The sequence below is a fragment of the Pelodiscus sinensis genome, chromosome 9, assembly GCF_052426305.1.
Source record: "Pelodiscus sinensis isolate ZL-2025 chromosome 9, ASM5242630v1, whole genome shotgun sequence".
NCBI lineage: Eukaryota > Metazoa > Chordata > Testudines > Trionychidae > Pelodiscus > Pelodiscus sinensis.
The window spans coordinates 66,057,126-66,076,086 of NC_143060.1; the positions used below are offsets into that span (position 1 = coordinate 66,057,126).

The 18,961-nt window shown below is 48.6% G+C and overlaps 1 protein-coding gene across 3 annotated transcripts in view; it reads left to right on the top strand.

Moving 5' to 3' along the window:
- Nucleotides 1-539: 539 nt before the first annotated feature.
- The window catches only part of LOC102445713 (flavin-containing monooxygenase 5), a 56,189-nt gene continuing 37,767 nt past the window's right edge, over nucleotides 540-18,961 (top strand). Inside the window, exon 1 of one of the 3 annotated variants that reach the window (XM_089780624.1) lies at nucleotides 540-1,124. The gene's annotated coding sequence lies outside the window, so the exon portion shown is untranslated. The remainder of the gene's footprint in view (nucleotides 1,125-18,961) is intronic. The other 2 variants (XM_089780625.1, XM_075937035.2) reach the window with 2 other exon arrangements.

Genomic DNA, 18,961 nt, shown 5'->3' on the forward strand with positions numbered 1-18,961 from the left:
AATAGGAGCCTCCCCCATTCCCCCCACAATGCAGAGAGCCACAAGGAGCAACTAGCCACTTTGAGAAGTGCTGTTCTGTGCCATAGGAGAGGGCGGGCTGGATTGAAAGGCTTGGTGGGTGAGATCTAGCCTGTGGGCCGGATGCTGCCTGCCTTTGTTTAAGGACAGCATTTGATTAAATGCTTAACTTTCAACTTGTGTTTGACTCATTAAACCAGAGCACGGGCGAAGAGGTAAGCATGGATTTACGTTCTTTCCTAAGCAGAGATGCACTTAAGCATGTGCTTAAGCGCTTTTGTGCATTATGGCCTTATTTTGTAAATGCAAGAATCAAAAACAAAGAAATAAAACTCCGTTTTGTTCTGCGTAAATCTCTATCCATACAAAAGCAGGTAACATTTTCAAACGCACATATGGCCCAATTTAAAAAATGGCTTCAGTACTCAGGAGTAAAGCTGGAAAAAAATCAGGCAAAATTTTTTTTTTTTTTTGGACTGAAAAATGTAGACTCGGCCTCACCAAACATTTCATGAATCCAAATTGTTTCAGCTGGGGAAAAAAAGATCTCTAAGAAAATCAGAGAAAATCAAAAGATTTGGATTTGGATTTTTTTGTTTCAAACTTTGTTTGAAGTGTATGAAAACACTCACAAATGGTTTTAAATGGACAAAACCAAAATGAAACATCTAGATTTTGTCCAAACAAAATGATTCATCCGACACATTTTTTTTTTAACATTTTGAGTTACTGAAAAAAATTTAAGAAATTGCTTTATGGTTTGACCCAAAATGTTTTCCCCTTCTCCCATAGACAATCCTGGAACTGCTAGCAAACCAAATAATCCATCATTTGCCTGGATAGGTGTTGATAGTGGGTAGCTGGGCCTCTCAAGGATTCACCTGAGAGTGGTTAACTGGGATGCAGCTAATGAGGCAGGGAGGAACCTGACCATGATCAAAGGCTAAGGAGCTCAGTTAGTAGGAGAACCCTGAGGAGGAAAGCAGCTGTCAGAGAGATAGGATTCCTGCAGCAGACAGCATCAAAACTGCCTGAAAATCCAGCACTCCAAAGAGGGAGAAGAGATAAGAGGAGATCACCCAAAGAGCAGGAAGACACTGAAAAAGGTTGGTTCTGTCTGTTCCAAACAAGGACTCTGAGCTGGAACCTAGCTCTCTGCCAACACTTCTCCTTCCTTCTCCCAGACATGTCCTATTCCTTCTAGGGTGTAATGAGTATTTACAGTGAAAGCCAACAAAAGCCTGAACCTTCTCCATGGAGAGGTTGGTACTTCCTGCATGTTTTGTACAGCAGCACTTCACTTTACTTAGGACTTACAATGGCGCAAGGGACGCTTTCCACAAGGCAAACAGCTGTGTGGATTCACAGATCTTCACAGTGGAACTTGGTGGGGGAAGGTTGTGAAGGCTCAAACTATAACTGAGTTCAAAAAAGAATTTGAGAAGTTCCTGAGGACAGGTCTATCAGTGGCTATTAGCCAAGCTGAGCTCTCGCAATGCTCAGGGCGTCCTTTCTTTGCCAGCAGCACCTGGCTCCAGAGCACTGGGCTAGCAGGTGTGGGAGAAAAATCAAATAACTCCAATTGTGTCTAAAGGGGGGACTGTGCAGGAAATCAAAACTCTCTAAAAGAAAACTGCTGTAAGGGTTAAAAAGTTTTCCAGGCCTCTCTCCCTGTAACAGAGAGAAATCAAATTAACTCTAATCAAGACCCTTACAATGCCTCCTATCTCAAGTTCAGAGATACTCCTAGTCTGTCACAATTTGTCATGTAAACCCTTATCTTTGTCACAGTTTGCCTTGTAAACTTCTCCACTCAAGTTCTCATATGGCTTTGTTCTGTAAAACTTACTTCTAGCACTCCTGGGGTGAACAGAAACATCTCAGAGTACTTCTGCTGAGACTTTGATATGTTAAAGAAAACAATCAACAACTGAACTGTCTAAGCATTCTGTATAAAGGATCCCTAAACCTGTATCTCAGGGCTGCTTTCACTCTTGGAAGTGACAGCCTGCATGCATGCATCATAAAGTTTTTCCTTCTAGATTTCTCTCCTGCCTCACTGATTTGACCTCCGGACTCGGACCCTTCTGGGGGCTCTTTACCCCAGGGGAACGAGATTTCCCCCACACAGGCTCAATGGACCTTTGATCTGCAAACATGGACCACAGGGGGAGAAAACACTGGGATTGGACTTCTTGCGGTACCAGTGACCTTCCACCTGGCAGCCATGTTTGCAGTCTGTTTAATTTGCTTCTTCCTACCCAGCTCCTCTTGCGCCCCTCCGCGTGTTATGAGCCACCGTGCAAACAAAGCAGGCTGTGACTCGTGTTTGGTAACTTGGAATGGTTTAGCTAACTTTGGTGGGGAGGGAGAAAGTGGTTTATACATAGGCAAAGGATCCTAGAACTGGAAGGGACCTCGAGAGGGCATCAAGACCAGTCCCCTGCCCTCATCGCAGGACCAAGCACCAATTAGATCATCCCTGACAGATGTCTGTCCAACCTGTTCTTCAATATCTCCACAACTTCCCTGGGCAATTTATTCCAGTATTTTACCACCCTGACAGGTAGGAAGTTTTTCCTAACGTCCAACTAAACCTCCCTGGCTGAAGTTTAGGCCCATTGCTTCTTGTTCTATCATTAGGAGTTAAGGAAAATATTTTCCCCCTCCTCGTAACAACCTTTTGGGTACTTGAAAAGCTGCTAGCATGGCCCCTCTTACTTTTTTCTTTTCCAAACTAAACAAACTCAGTTCTTTGAGTCTTTCCTCCTAGGTCAGGCTTTCTAGATCTTTAATCATTTTTTGTAATTTGTCTCTGGACCTTCTCCAATTTGTCCACGAGATTCTTGCCTAGACAGTTGTAGTTTCTGCAGCTGGGAAGGGGAATGCCTGACCTTCCCTGAGCCATGGGTCCTTCGCCAAATAACGTCTATGATGTGCATTGTTTTCTTCTTGTCTTCGTAGGTGGAGCCTATTTTGGGATCAAGAGAAGTGGGATGGCTTTGAGGGCAATACGGTCTCATTGGTTATTAATCCGTTAAGGCATATCAGCCCATGTATTCCTTACAAGAAATTGGGATTGAATCCCAGACTTCTAAATCTAAAACCTCCTCTAACCAAAAAGTCCTCAGGCGAGGCTCTAACTCAGCCACTAGGTGGAGCCAGAGAACCACACTGGGTAAGTGGGAGGTGCACAAACACGAAAGAATCGATTGTCTGTCTCCGATTTGTAGTTCTCAATCTGCTCAACAGTTTTGGCTTTGGCAAACTAGCCTGTCAAACTCACAGAAACGGAAGACAGAAGGAGAGGGAAGCCTTTGAAAATGCAAGTGTGAATCCACTGGATTTTTTTCCCCAGTCCTGTCCAGCTCTAGCCGTAGGCAATATAAAAGAGGCTGTGTTGGGGTGGTGTGTTTTTATGGGAGGAGGCAAATCATGTGTGTGTGGCCCTCAACTGATTTTTTTTTTCTGTGGATCAGTGGCCCCCAGCCCAAAAAAAGGTCCCCTACCCCTGTTGTAAAGGATACTGTAAATAAGGAGGGGAAAGACACAACCATTCCTTTTCCTCGTGGCCACGGCCTTTTTGAGCCTATGACTGTTTTCTTCAAAAAGTTTCGGTTCAACTGGCCTTTTTCACTCTTTGATCACAATGTTCATTTGGGGTGGATTTTTTTTCCTTCCTCTTTTTTTAAATTCAGCTTCTCCCCTTTTTCCAAAGGAAAACAATCTGAAAAAGCAAGAGCAAATGATGCTTCCCTCCCCCCCCCCCCACACACACACACGCAAACTGAAATCATTCACCGCAAAAGTGAAAACTTGAAAAGCCAGGGGGAGAAAAATCCCCAACTTTTTTCATTAAATCCACTCACGTCTTTTCCACCTGCTCGAAGCGGCAGTTTTATTTTAGATTGTGCAAATGTGTAGTTACGCTGTCCTGAACGAGCATGGTGTGTCCTTAGAGAAATGCTTCTTGAGACTGGGAACCAAGGGCAGTTCTCCAACTTGCCCCCTTGCTAAGCATCCTATGACTTACGCCAGCTGGCAATCTGACCTGTGTTCATACAACAGACAGAGTTTTTCCTTCTACCCATACAGACCTTGTCTGACAACTCCTGGGCTTCGCTTGGTTCAGAGGTGTCTATGCTATAAAACGGCTCTGAATAATCTTGCACAGGTCAGCTCTGAAGGGATTAGTGAAGCCAGGGGAGCATCTGAGTGCCCCTTTTAATCAGGCTGGACAAAACATGTTTAAAGTCCATGTTAGGGTTGCCAGATACCTTTACAAAAAATCCTGAACAGGCAGGAAAAAATTGGTTGAGCAGAAAAAAAAAAAAAAAAAAAAAAAAGAGGTCACTGCGCCTTTAAATTACCTTGCTCCTCACTCCCTCCATCCTTGCAGATGCTGCCGGCCTTCTGTCTGAGGAAAACAAAAAATACCAGACATTTTACATGTCCGGTATTCTCTGTTGTTTTTCTTTACCGGACGGAAGGCCAAAATACTGAACTGTCCAGGCGAAAACCAGACACCTGGCAACCCTAGTCCATGTTGTTGTGAAAGGTGAAATATTGGGGGTGCCGTGCTCTGGATCGTGGAGTACCCACTGCCTTTCAGGAGAAACAGTTTTTCCCCTGCCATGAATCAGCCCTGACGTGACACAAGAAGAGACACTTTTGTCTTAAGTGTGTGCCAAACTCACCAGACAAAATAGCTGCCTGACAATGCCTGGTTTTTTTTTCCATGAGAGAGGCTGAAGAAGACCACGGTGTGCCTTGAGGTAGGTTTGGACCACAGTGGGTTCTCTCCCCCATGATGTAGGTGAGGCAGGACTTGACCTGGGGGAGGCAGGACTTGAACCAAGGACCCTGTCCCCCCTAAGTCCCTGCCAAAATGTTAATTGCTGAATGGGGTGTCCCCTCGTGCCTCCTCTCTGCCCCCTCCCAGGCACCAGTCCTCTCCGCCCTGTCTCCTTCTTCTCTTTCTGCTCATTAACAAAGTGGCTTCCGCGAATCGGGAAGGATGGCGACACGTTGCAAAGCCAAGCCCCTATTTCAATCCTTGTGTTTATTTTTATTAATGAAAAACATTAGCAGGGCGATACGTTAGCAAGTCGAAAATGTTCCAACGCTCCGTGGGCCGCCTCCCCTGCCAGCAATAACAAATGCGTCTCTCCGGCAGCGTCTCCTGGAAGTCTACCTCTGATGGGCGGGATAACTCGGTCTTGGATGGCTGGCAACTGCAGGCATGGCTCTGGGTGCAGCCTCGCTGCTCACCCAGCGTTATTGCATTAGTGCGGCATAAAACCCACGCCCGCGCCGAGAAATGTCTGCGGCTGTTGATTCAACCAAGTCAAGGCAGATACTTCAACTAGTCCCAAACATCTGTTCATTAAAATATGGACATGAAGCACGCAAATGGCACCCCTCGGAGATGGAATAGGAGCAGCCGTTTGCATAGCAGGGTGCTGGTTCTGCTTTGGGAGACCAGAGATGTTTCAGGTATTGACAGGGAAGAGGGGACTTTGGAGGTGTCATTTTGCACCCCCCCCCCAATGTTCAGCTGCCAACCCGGCTGTAATGCAATTGCCAACTTCCCCATGAGAAGGCAGCGTGGTTCCGTGACCCGCATCAGGAGGCGTGCCTGGCTCTGGGAGATCTAGGAACGTGTGGACCCCAAAATCACGAGCCACTATGAAAAACGTCACCACCACATCGTGTGTGATTCGGTCGCAAAGCGTCCACTGTGATCTGACACGTTCACATTCTCTGCAAGGCTTCTTCCCATCCCACGGCGCAGGCCTCGCCGTTGGCAATCCGTTTCTGCCGTCGGAAGCCAACTCAAAGGGGGTTAATAACAGAGTCGGGCTATGGAGCTATGGTGGGAGGCAGAGCCATTCGAGGGGGGCGTGGGACCTGTGGCAACCCCCCCACCTCACTTCCATGCCACTGTTTCCCCAAGCTCCAGCCCCTCCCTATGCAACTGTGTGCCTTTTTAATATAAACATCTCGCAGCATTTGAAAAAAAGGCCTATTTTCCCCATTGGGAAACTGAGGCACAAAAGTCATTTGCTCAATGAATCAACAGCTGAGCTCCAGACAGAGTCTTGGACTTATTCTCTAGGATTAACTAGTCCAGACATTTATTTATTAAATGACTATTGAAGAAATGCTATTGAAGGAAGTCCAGTGAAATTGTAAGGGGGAAAGCTTAAAGAAAAAAGCTCCTGGAAACAAATGGGAAGGATGGCAGAAGAGAGAAACATGAGCTGAAGAAAGCATAATGCTAAAAGGAGAAGTGATCGTAGAATAGCATTGTAGGACTGGAAGAGCTCATGGTAGGTCTAAGTAGGATGTTGACCATCCCTAACAGGAATTTGGAGACATGTTGTCTCTGTTTCTCAGCAGACCCCCAAAGCTGGCTTCCTGTAGGCTGTTTCCTGGGGCCATGAACAAGGGGCACCCCAAACTTTGTGACCCCAAGCTCCTAGGAGCCCCCCGTGCCAAACCTGAAACTCAGAGCCACCGTCCATCTCGCCGCGTCAAGGGCAGAGAGGCGAGAGGCTCTGAAGTGGAGAGGTTGCCTTTCTGGGCGAGGAGTCGCCTTTCTGCCCTTTCTCTACCTCGGGGGGCCTGCGGAAGATGGGCTGTCGACTCAACGAGTCACCGTCTTCCTTCTCCATCAGTGGTGAACCTTGGCCCCAGCCCACAGATCCATGGTGCTGGAGGAGGCAGCAGTACCATTGAGCTCCTGATTGGCTGCCGTTGCTGAAGACTCCTTGGAATCTTTCGCAAGACCCAGGGAGCTCTCCCTGAATTCTAGCTGCGGTGGTTATTATTTTCCCCTCCGCACTTCCTTTGTCATTCCCAATGGATGGCGCATTCTTCACCACTTCTCCTAGGCACTGTTGTGTGTTTTGGGGCGAGGAGGCTAATTCTAGGCAGCACGCGAGAACTTCTTCCTGCTCTATCAACTGCAGTTCTTCACCTCTTCCACATAGCCTGATGTTAGGTCAGCAAGCACCTGATGATGTTTAGCATGGTGCCTCTACAAGAAGGGACTTGCTCTTCCATATACTCCTAGAGACCTTTTCTGAAAAGTTCTCTCGGTCTTCGGACCCAACTGGCTACACAAACATGCCTTTCCAGCGGTCTAGAATCCACAGAAACGTCTACGAATGTAGCCCTTTGACTTTCTCTCTCAAACAAATGCCGGAGCTGGTGCTATGGCTCCCTCACGCTGAGAGGTGGAGCTGCCAAAAAAAACATCTGGCCATACTTGGTCCTTGATGTCTTGCATTATAGCTCCCAGCTCCGCTCCCCAGCCCGTCCTTTACTCCCAAGACGGATGCGTACTTCTCGCTCTCCATGAGAAACATCCTTTTTGTGGTATTTCCAAAAGGAAACTATGTCCTTTTGGCTTTTGTAAATAGCACAAAGAAATCTTTTCTCATGGCCTTCTGGCTAGAACTGGTGGCATCCACCACTGCGACATGGAGGGTTTGTAAGCCAGACTTCTGTGGGGAATCACCCTTCAGACTTACAGAGCAGAAAAATTCCTTCCCAGGTTGTCACTGAGCTTAGGGAAAGATTTTAAGGCCCCACGTGAAATCCGAGCCCTGTTATGCCAGATGCGGCACGTGGTTATGCTGAACAGAGCTGGTGACTTATGGGAATCAAGGGGTGTACTAAAAAGCTCCCTTTCAGGCTAAATGACAGAACCATTAAACAACACGTTGCTAGTGAGAACTAGAACCAGTGGCTACATCATGTTGGCTCAGGGATTTCCATGGAGGCTGATAATAAGCGTAGCGATTGGGGCAGCTGTACGTGACAAAGACAGAAGTGGCCACAAAAACCAAGGATACGGCAGGGGACTGGCCTTGATGAGGTCCCTTCCTGCCCTACTGTTCTGTGAGTCTAGACAAGGCGAGCATGGGGCATGTGCTCCTGAGGGAGAGCTTTTGGGCTACGTACTGATGAGAAAGGGGCTTGGGCCAAAATTCTGTCTCTTGTTTTATTGCTCCTGGGCTCAGGAAAACAGGCGGCTGGGCGCTGTTTGTTTGTAACTACCCAGAGCTCTCTCAAAAGGAGCGCAGTCCAATTTCTGCTCCGACCTGGACTGACCCCGCTTTGCGGCCCAGCTGCGTGACACTACAGTGACTGACGCCGTTGGCCCCACAGTGTTCGCAGACCGGGTAGCCAAAGGGAAGGGTCTCCGCTCAGCTTTACCGCTGGGGAAGTGGTACATGAGAGAGGCAGGCAGGGACCCCTTTAGGCGAGCAAGTTCCTTACAAAGTCAACGTGCTTGGAACTCTCTTGGGGGAGCTTAAACGTTCCACCCCGGCTGTCCGGCCCCAAGTTACGTACAACATCTAGAGCCTGACAGGAGGCCGGGGGCCGGTCCTTGACCTTTAGCCTATTCCTCCTCCCATGAGGGTTGTCTCTTGGTCAAAGAACCTGGTCATCGTGAGGGAGAAGAGCGTGCCGCGCTGGCCCCCGGAGGGGTATTTTTATACTGACGTAAGGAAGGCCAGGCCCTTTGGGTATCTCTGCACCACTCCCCTGACTACAGGCGGTGTTAAATGAAGGCAGAATGTCGTCTTCATGCTGCATGTCTCCTACTGACACGGGAAGGGCGACTTGGATTGTGAGCGTGCCTGGATTTAGCCTAGGTGACACGGGTTGTATTAACAGATGATCAGAACCGGTGACCTCTGTCTTATCAGAACGCCAACACCCCAGCTGCTTTGCTTCAAATTGCCAGCTGGTTGGTTCCAGCTGTTCTGCTTCTCTTGTGGCCAGTCGTTTTACCGTAGCGTGTAGGGTTGGGGGTCTTCTGCATCTCCCAGGCAATTGGAGTCCGGGCCACACATCTCACTGATGTGTGTACGCTTCCTCCCTTATCCCCCTGCTGCAGAGGTGACAGTAACTCCCCCATAGGTTTGAAGAGCAGGTGGGATAGACGGACGTCTGTCAGGGATGATCTAGAAGGTCCTGCTGTGAGGACTTGAGGGCCACTCGACATCCCTTCCCATGCGAGTGTACAACAAATATGGGCACTGTGAGCCTTCCCACCCCCTCCTCCGCTCCTGGCCCTGGCTGTGGGCCCACACCTGGTACCCGGCTCTGATGCCCGGCATCCCAGCTGTGGCCCCTGGCTCTATTCCCTGTCCCTCTCGCCGTGTCCCACAGCCTGGTGGCTCGGGGAGGGGAGGGAGCACGGGGGAAAGGGAGGGGTGGAAGATGAAAAGTGGGGTGACCCCTGCTGGATGTCACTACATGGCCACGTGCACCCTGATCTCACAGCACTCTGACCACCCGACAGCTTAAAGTATTTGCCAGGCATGGACCACGTCTGCAGGTGCTGCCACATCGGGGCCCTTCGGTTTGTTCCCCTTTGTTGCCCACCAGTGGGTATGTCCACAGCCCCGAGGGACGGGTCTGTTCCCACTTGTACGGGAGGCAGGCAGGAGCTCACACATAGATGCCCAGATGTCTATGAAAACAAGCGGGTTTCTCATGGCTGTGATACAATCTCCTGATTCAGTTCCAAGCCGATGCGCTGAGAAACCTGGCCGGGGAGAGAAGTAGGGTGTTTCCCACACGAAAATCAGTCCTTATATAGGAAGTTCTGCTCTTAAGTCCATTGCCGCATTGACTCACCGTCTTCCCCACCAATCAGGGCTGTGCCGTGAAAGCCGCCGGCCGGTGGAAATTTCAGCCCTGACGTCCGATGCCATTTCAAAGTTGATGACAAACAACATCTATTTTTTGCCGGGGTCTTGTTTAAAATATTTCCCCTTCGTAGTCTGGAAATGGTCCTAATTGAAACCAGGACTCCTGAAATGCGTCTTTCGTTCGAGCCTGCGCCGTCTGGTTGCAGTGAGCGGCCTGATGAAAACCAGGCTGGTACCCAGGGAGACAGAGACCGAAAAGAGAAAATATTTTCCCTTCCGAGGCCAGTTAGCTTGAATCATGGCAGAAATCTCCTTGTAAAATTTATTTCCCATGGGAGGGCCCATCTGGGTCCAGACCGGCCCGGGTGGAGAAGCGACAGTGGGCAGAGGAAGCAACTGTATTTTCTAAGTTCATGGCAGAGCCGGGCATCACATCCAGGTCTCCCAGTCTCCCTGTCCAGTGCCCCAGACCATCCACTCGCTTTATATTTACATCAACAAAACCTGACAGCATGTCTTGAATTTGGGGGGGAACTATTTCCATTTTGAAATTTAAAAAAACCCACATTTTGCTTCATGTGTATTTACTGGCTTTTTTTTGACCAACTCTACTCTTCTTCCATTTTGGGGTCAACCCTCACACCTGCCCAGCATATGTGGGCCTCATCCGCTCTGGAGAAATATCCACAGGGCAGAAGATACCGTTGTGCGAGCCATTTAGCAACCAGTTCGGTTACTTACAGTCGTGCCTCCCACAGAGTTCCGGATGGTTCCAGGCCTTCGGTGGAACCCGTCTTAACGTTGGTTAGCTTCTGGGAAGCGTGGCCTAGTCTAGACATGGTCGATGGCTCGTCCATGTGGTGTTTCCTTCTGCTCTTTCCCTGAAAAAGGCAGATGGTGACAGAAGAGCCCGGATACAATTTGTGGCCTCCCTGCATAGCAGAAGAGGACAGAGGAAGGCAGCGTGGTGAGGGCTGGCTCTCCCTGGGCTGTTGAACGCCATCAACCAGACGGACCCTCTCTATGAAGCAGGCTTCTTGTCCAAACTTCAGAAGCTTTTCTGCTCATCTGTCCTAGTTTAGTGCCTCGCTGCCGCCCTACTCCGGGGGCTCTGGCAGTCCTGCTTTGTACAGCTCTCTCCTAGTGGGAGGATCTCAGACTCTCTACCAGTGGTCTCCAACTTTTTGAAGCGCGAGATCACTTTTTTAATTCATGTACATTCCGAGATCTACTGCGAACCCAAATACCCTGACCCCGCCTCCTTTGTGCCCCTTCTCTGAGGCTCCGCCCCCTGCTCACTCCATCCTCCTTCCCCCCCCCCCCCTTACTCCCTCACTTTCATCAGGCAGGGGCAGCGGGTTGGATTGCAGGCTCTGGTCTTGGATTAAGGGATTTGGGGTGTGAGAGGGGCTCGGAGCTGAGCTTAGAGCAGGCAGTTGGGGTGCTGGAGAGGGTTCTAGGTGCAGGCTCTGGAAAGGTGTTTGGATGCAGGGGGGCTCAGGGCTAGGGCCGGGGTTTGGAGTGCAAGAGGGAGTTCGTGACTGGGGTAGGGTTTCAGGATGTGGGCTCCGACTGGGCCCTGCTTACATCAGGTGGCTCTTGGGTGGCGGTGCAGTGGGGCTAAGGCAGGCTGGCCCTGCACCGCTCCCAAAGGCATCCAGCAAATTCCCTCCCAAGTCCTGTTGGGTCCCCACTCTGCTCTGTGGAAATAGTATAGAGGCTGGGAGAGGGGGCACTTGACATCAGCACCCCTCCTCTTCCTCCCCTATCCTGCACAGCAAGCGGGAGGCTCCCTGGGGTGGGGGAGGCAAGTCCAAGGCGAAGGGCAGGAGATGCGCAGCAATGGGAGGAGGGGCAGCTGAAGTGCCGGCACTTGACAGCCTCTTGGCCAAACCCATCAGGATCACCTGCCAGAGGCTCCAAGATCGACCGGTAGATCCCGATCGACTGGTTGGTGACTAAAGCTTTATACTCCCATGTACAGTCTCCCCCCACCCCTTAATTGGACCACCTAGGAGTATCTGTTCTTGTCCTCTGTGGCACACCTCCTGCTTCTTTTCAAAGAGAACCCAGCCTCTTTCCCGGGCCAGCTCTTTCTGCCCTTTGGAGGCCGCTGTCACCTCACCCCCAAACCAAAACCCCAGAGAAGCACCCACATACAGACTCCTGCCCTGCGCTGTCCCCTTTCTCCTCCACATCTGCTTCCAAACTCAGATTCTTCCTGGTGTCCTGTCCACCCCACTTCCTCCTTTCCAGGGCATGGAGGTCTCTGCAGGCAGAATCTCTCCTTCCCCCTCACATTCGCTGACCAGAGGATCAGGCAACCTCCCTTCCTGCCTGGCCAGATGGTCTGCAGCAAGATCCCTTTTCTCACGGCATCCGCTGTGTCTTGGGTTCTGCGGCCACTGGCTGCTCTGGCCGCTCCCCGGTCTGTGTAGCGGAACCTGTGCAACAGGACCTCTATCTCGCCTCCCGCAGAGGGACACGGCCTGTTCCCCCGGCCCCTTGCCTTAGCCTGGGCCTGCAGGTGAGGTAGTGTCTGTGTCCCCATGCACCTGGATCCGACTCCATCAGTCTGTTCCCCTGCCCCCTTCTCTACCTGGAGCTCGGCCATCTCCCACTCCAGCCTCACTTTTCTGCCAGGTGCCGTCCACAGCTAACAAGCGGCCCACAGGATGAGCACAGTTTGCCAGGCCCCCCCGCTTCCCGCAGCTACCACTGGCCGAGAACAGCAAACTGCGGCCAACGGGTGCGGCAGGTGGGCGTTCATGTGGACACGTGGGTCCAGAGAGTGTCCGATGGCCCACGAGGGGCTGACTCTGGTGAACGGCGGCTGCTGATGACCCACCCTGGGCTAAGGAGAGGTTCCATAGCTAGGGGTTCCTCTACCAACTCAAAACAGAAGGGCCTCGTGCCATCACCTGGAAATCTACGGCTATTAAACTTCACCCTGGGCACGTGTTTCTTAGGGGAAACACCACAACCATGATGCAAAGGTCTGCCAACAATCAGTAAAACACCTGTCCTCCCAGTATCCAAGGCAATGGTCCCTTTGCCTCAGTTTCCCACCTTGGCATGTTTCTTCAACTTTTTAAGACTGAGGAACACCGAACAATAATATTTTTTATGCAGAACACCAAGGATTTTTTTGTTGAGCAAAAAGGAAAAAAAAGTCACCTGCCCCTTTAAGGGAGGCCATTTTGAACTCTGTTCTGCCATGGAACACCGTTTACGAAACACTGCTTTAGTACATCACTCCCCTTTTTCGTCTGCTTTCGCCCACCTAGTGGGTGGTCAGATGTTATCAGGATCCAGGGGTATCCTCTCGTTCCCTGGGGTGGGATGGCAGGGTGATGTAGCTGCTGCCATCATTAGTTGCAATACCACGTCCCGAGGTTCCACCCTTAGGGTACGTCTACACAGCAGCGTTAGTTCGGAGTAAATGACATTAGTTTGAAATAACCAAATGCGCATCTATGCTACAAATCTTTGTTCCTAAACAACGTTGAGCTGGAGGTTTTCTTACTCAGACTCATGGGAACCCTCATTTTGGCTATGTTTATACTGCAGCACTATTTTGGGATACCGAAAGTATCCCAAAATAGCTATTCCACGTCTTTTGAGCACGTCCGTTATTTCGAATTATAACAAGCTCCCTATTCCAATGTCCCTGTAAACCTCGTTCCACAAGGAGTAAGGGATGTTTCGGAATAGCGACTTCTTTCTAAATAAGCGCTGTGTAGGCAGCGTCAAATTTCAAAATAAGCTCTTTCGAAATTGACTCGAAATAAGCGATCCAATTTGTGTCGCTTATTTCTAGCTTCGGGTGCAGTGTAGACACATTATGAGGAGTAAGGGAGAGTGCTCTTCCTTTGACTTCTTGCTGTGTAGACAGCGCCAGAAGCCGAAATAAACCCTTTCGGCTTAAGCTACGCCATTGATGTAGCTGAAGTTGCGTCGCTTATTCCGTCTTTAGCCCTGCTGTGTAGATAAGCCCTTAGTGATTTCACTGGGGAATGTGGAAACCTCACTGCTGCTACCTCTTCTGCACTGTCACTGGGTAACTCTCCCCCGACCCAAGGTAAATCTCTGTAGACCAGCTTAGCAGTGACTTCAGCTCTAGTGATCGCTGGGCAGAAACAAGGTCTCTTGGCTGAGTCTAACCCCTCTGCCTTTAAACGTGAAGAGGCGGGGGGCACACAGGTGTAGCTTGGCAGGGACGTTTTATCGGTGTCCAGTCCCGTCCTCCACATTCCACCGAAGAGGATGGTGCAAAAGCAAAGGTCTAGCCAATTGTCATGGGTCTTGCACGATGTTTACCACTTGTAGGCCTCTATGCTCCAGGTCTGATACCACGTGAGGAGGGGAACCGGCGGCCGACTGAGTCACCTTAAGAACAACCAGCGCCCACAACGACAGCCTTGGTTTGCTGGCTGGAGGACCCCATGAGCGCTCCTAGACAAAGGCGGCCTTGGGCGAAGAGACAGTAGCTGAGGATTGTACACAAAAGGTCGGCTCTAGTGGCTTACCTGTTACGGGGGGGATTATGTCAGCATGCGTGTCACATGAACAGTGGGTCCACCCTACGAAACCTCAGACCCTGTCTCAGAGCCTGCTGTGAGGCAACCAGTGGATTGTGGTGACCACAGCGGCAGCAGCTCGGGGTGCGTTCTGGATGCCCAGAAGAGTGCGGACTGGGCGCTGGAGTGTACCAAAGCGGGGGGGGAGTGTTAAAGATTAGGCTGCCTCAGAACCTGGCCTGGTGTTGCCAAGTGGTTGGGGAGAGTTTCACCAGGTGGGCACACAGGGCTCCCTCCCATGGCCAGCAGGGAGCAGAAATTCACCCCCAACATCTCAGGTGATCCTCAGAATTATCTCTGAGGTGCAGATGGCGTCTAAGAGCCTTTAAACCCAAGTCCTCATCACCACGTAGGAACGTCTGTCATCGCTCAGTGGACTGTCACTTGGGCTCAGCCTGGCTACCCCGTCTGGCGAGTGAAGTTAAACTTGAGGTGACACTTTCCAGCACCACGAGGTACCGCTGAGCATCCGGGAGTTTTGTCCGTGCCTGGGGTGAGCCATCTCCCTGAAACCGCCCGGCTCCAGCAACGCGAACGTTGCCTGCCAGCTCTCCATGCAGGCTAGCTAGAGGCACGCCCCAGCCCTCGAGTCCCCCAAAACAGTGTGTGTTATCAAAGAGCAGTGTTTCAAAGAGGAGTATTGGGAATAGATGGTCACAAACAGAACAACATACTAGGCTTTTTGGAGCCTGGCCTTGCCTCACAAGGCACTTCCCTTTCTCCTACAGGCTACCTTACCCAAGTCCCTGCTCCAGTATTTTCAACCACACTGGCTAAGATGCACCCCCACGTCCCGCCACACGCCCACGCTTTCATAAACGCCAACTTGGTCCTCGCTGAGAGAATGATGCTCGAGAGGTTCTTCTGCACCCCAGAGGTACCAGACTTGCCTGCTAACGCCCAACTGCAAAGGAGGTCCTCTCCTTCCTGTTCCTTTCTTTCTGAGGTCGCTGCAAGCTCTTTGCTCGCGTTCGACTCGGTATTGTCGGTAGCCTTAGGATAGACAATGGTCCACCAGGATGCTAAATCTCTCCCACCATCAGTTTGGAGAAGTTGGTCCCCGGATGCATTGCCCCTGAGTGACCTGTCTTTAAGTACAAGGCCTTGACAACCTGACTCTTCATGTGTACATACACAACGCCGTTCTGTAAGTACATCTCCTGCAGTGTGATGGTAAGAACATAAGTACAGGCAGTCCCTGGGTTACATACAGGATAGGGACTGTAGGTTTGTTCTTAAGTTGAATTTGTATGTAAGTCGGAACTGGCACATATTGTAGGGGAAACTCTAGCCAAACATTTCTCCAGAGCTCAGTTTTATTCTCCCACACCTCACTTCCCTCAGTCCTTTATTCTCAAGCTGAGGTGTCTGCTGAGAAAAGCCGCTCCACGTCTCCCTGGTCTGGTGGGGGGAAGCAGCTCGTGCGGGGTTGCCTCACCCTGTTTGTAAGTAGGGATCCGATGTAAGTCGGATCCATGTAACCCGGGAACTGCCTGTATGACTATACTGGGTCAGACCAAAGGTCCATCTAGCCCAGCATCCTGTCTACCAACAGTGGCCAGTGCCAGATGCCCCAGAGAGAGGGAACAGAGCAGGTAATCCTCACGTGAACCCTCTCCTGTCACCCATTTCCAGAGAAACAGAGGCTAAGGACACCATTCCTACCGATCCTGGCTAATAGCCATTGATGGACCTAACCTCCATGAATCTATCTAGCTCTTTTTGGAACTCTGTTAAAGTCCTGGTCTTCACCACATCCTCGGGCAAGGAGTTCCACAGGTTGAGTGTGCACTGAGTGAAGACAAACTTCCTTTTGTTTGTTTTAAACCTGCTGCCTATTCATTTCATTTGGTGACCCCTCATTCTTATATTGTGGGAATAAGTAAATAACTTTTCCTTTTTCACTTTTTCCTCAACAGTCATGATTTCATAGACCTCTATCATATCCCCCCTTAATCTCCTATTTTCTGAAATGAAAAGTTCAAGGCGTTTTAATCTCACTTCATATGGGACCTGTTCCAAACCCCTAATGATTATCATTTTTGTTGCTGTTTTCTGAACCTTTTCCAAGATCTCTCTTTTGAGTAGTTGTAGCTAAATTAGTCCTCATCATATTCTATGTCTAGTTGGAATTATTTTTTTCCAATGTACATTACTTTACACTTATCAACATTAAATTTCATTTGCCATTTTGTTGCCCGGTCACTTAGTTTGGGGAGATCTTTTTGAAGCTCTTCACAGTCTGCTCTGGTCTTAACTATCTTGAGCAGTTTGGTATCATCTGTAGATTTTTCCAGCTCACTGTTTACCCCTTACTCTAGATAACTTATAAATAAATTGAATAGGATTGTTCCCAGGACAGACCCTTGAAGGACCCCACTAGTTACCTCTCTCCACTGGGAAAACTGACCATTTATTCCTACCCTTTGTTTCCTGTCTTTTAACCAGTTATCAATCCACGAAAGGATCTTCTCTCTTATCCCATGACAACTTACTTTACTTAAGAGCCTTTGGTGAGAGACCTTGTCAAAGGCTTTCTGGAAACCTAAGTGTACTATATCTACCAGATCCCCCTTGTCCACATGTTTGTTGAATCCCTCAAAGAATTCTAGCAGATTAGTAAGGCATGATTTCCATTTACAGAAACCATGTTGACTTTCCTTCACCAAATTACGTTTGTCTATGTGTCTGACAATTTTATTCTTTCCTATAGTTTCAACTAATTTGCCCAGTACTGACATTAGACTTACCGGTCTGTAATTGCCAGGATCAACTCTAGAGCCCTTTTTAAATATTGGCATCACGTTAGCTATCTTCCAGCCATTAGGTATGGAAGCTGATTTAAAGGATAGGTTACAAACCACAGTTAACAGTTCCGCAATTTCCCATTTGAGTTCTTTCAGAACTCTTGGGTAAATGCCATCTGGTCCCCAGTGACTTGTTACTGTTAAGTTTATCAATTTGTTCCAAAAACCTCCTCTAATGACACCTCAGTCTGCGACAGTTCTTCATATTTGTCACCTAAAAAGAATGGCTCAGGTTTGGGAATCTCCCCAATACCCTCAGCTGTGAAGACTGAAGCAAAGAATTCATTTAGCTTCTCCGCAATGACTTTATCATCTTTGAGTGCTCCTTTAGAATTTCGATCCTCCAAGGGCCCCACTGGTTGGTTAGCCGGCTTCCTGCTTCTGATGTACTTAAAAAACATTTTTCCATTACTTTTTGAGTTTTTGGCTAGCTGCTCTTCAAACTCCTCTTTGGCTTTTCTTCTTATAATTTTACACTTAATGTGACAAATGTTATGCTCCTTTCTATTTTCCTCACTAGGATTTGACTTCCACTTTTTAAAAGAAGTCTGTTTATCTGTCACTGCTTCTTTTACTTGGTTATTAAGCCACAGTGGCACTTCTTTGTTTCTCCTTCTGTGTTTTTTAATTTGCAGTATACATTTCAATTAGGCCTCTATTATGGTATCTGTGAAAAGTTTCCATGCAGCCTGAAGAGGTTTTACTTTTGTCACTGTACCTTTTAATTTCTGTTGAACTAACTTCCTCATTTTTGTGCAGTTCCCTTTTCTGAAGCTAAATGCTACAGTGTTGGGCTGCTGAGGTGTTTTTCCCATCACAGGGATGTTAAATTTTATTACATTATTGTCACTATTTCCAAGAAGTCCAGTTATATTTACCTCTTGAACCAGATTTTGTGCTCCACTTAGAACTAAATCAAGAATTGCCTCTCCTCTTGTGGGTTCCAGAACCAGCTGCTCCAAGAAGCAGTCATTTAAGGTATCCAAAAATTTTATCTCTGCATCCCATCCTGAGGTGATGTGTATTCAGTCAATATGGGGATAGCTGAAATTCCCCACTATTATTGAGGTTTTTTATTTTGATAGCCTCTCTAATCTCACTTAGCATTTCATAGCCACTATCACTGTCCTGATCAGGTGGTTGATGATATATCCCTACTGCTATATTCTTATTATTGGAGCATGGAATTACTGTCCATAGAGATTCTATAGAGCATTTTGGCTCATTTAGGATTTTTACTTCATTTGATTCTACATTTTCTTTCATGTATAATGCCACTCCCTCACCAACTCGACCTGTTCTGACCTTCCGATATACTTTGTCCCCGGTTACGACTATGTCCCATTGATTGTCCTCATTCCACCAAGTTTCCACTATGCCTATTATATCAATATCTTCCTTTAGTATGAGGCATTCTAGTTCACCTATCTTATTATTTAGACTTCTAGTGTTTGTGTATAAGCACTTTAAAAATGTCTCACTATTTATCTGTCTGCCATTTCCTGATGCTTCAGGGGGTAGCCGAGTTAGTCTGTATAGAAAAAAACAACAAATGGTCTGGTATCACTTTATAGGTTACCAAAACATGCAGATGATATCATGAGCTTTCATGAACACAGCCCACTTCTTCAGATGACCAGAGTTTTGAGTTTAAGATGTGCAAACCCAAAATAAATAGAAGAGAAGGGGGGGGGGGGGACAGGTAGCAGAGGGTATAGAAAATCAGGAAGGTAGAGGGAGTCAGAAAGTATCTGAAGATTGGGTAGTTAAAACGAAGCAGATAAGAATCCAAGTCAATTGATAGTATACTTCCTGACATGTTAGACTCTTTTTCATTTGATTGCGTCTCATCCGATCTAACTCATACTTACCCCAAGGGTAA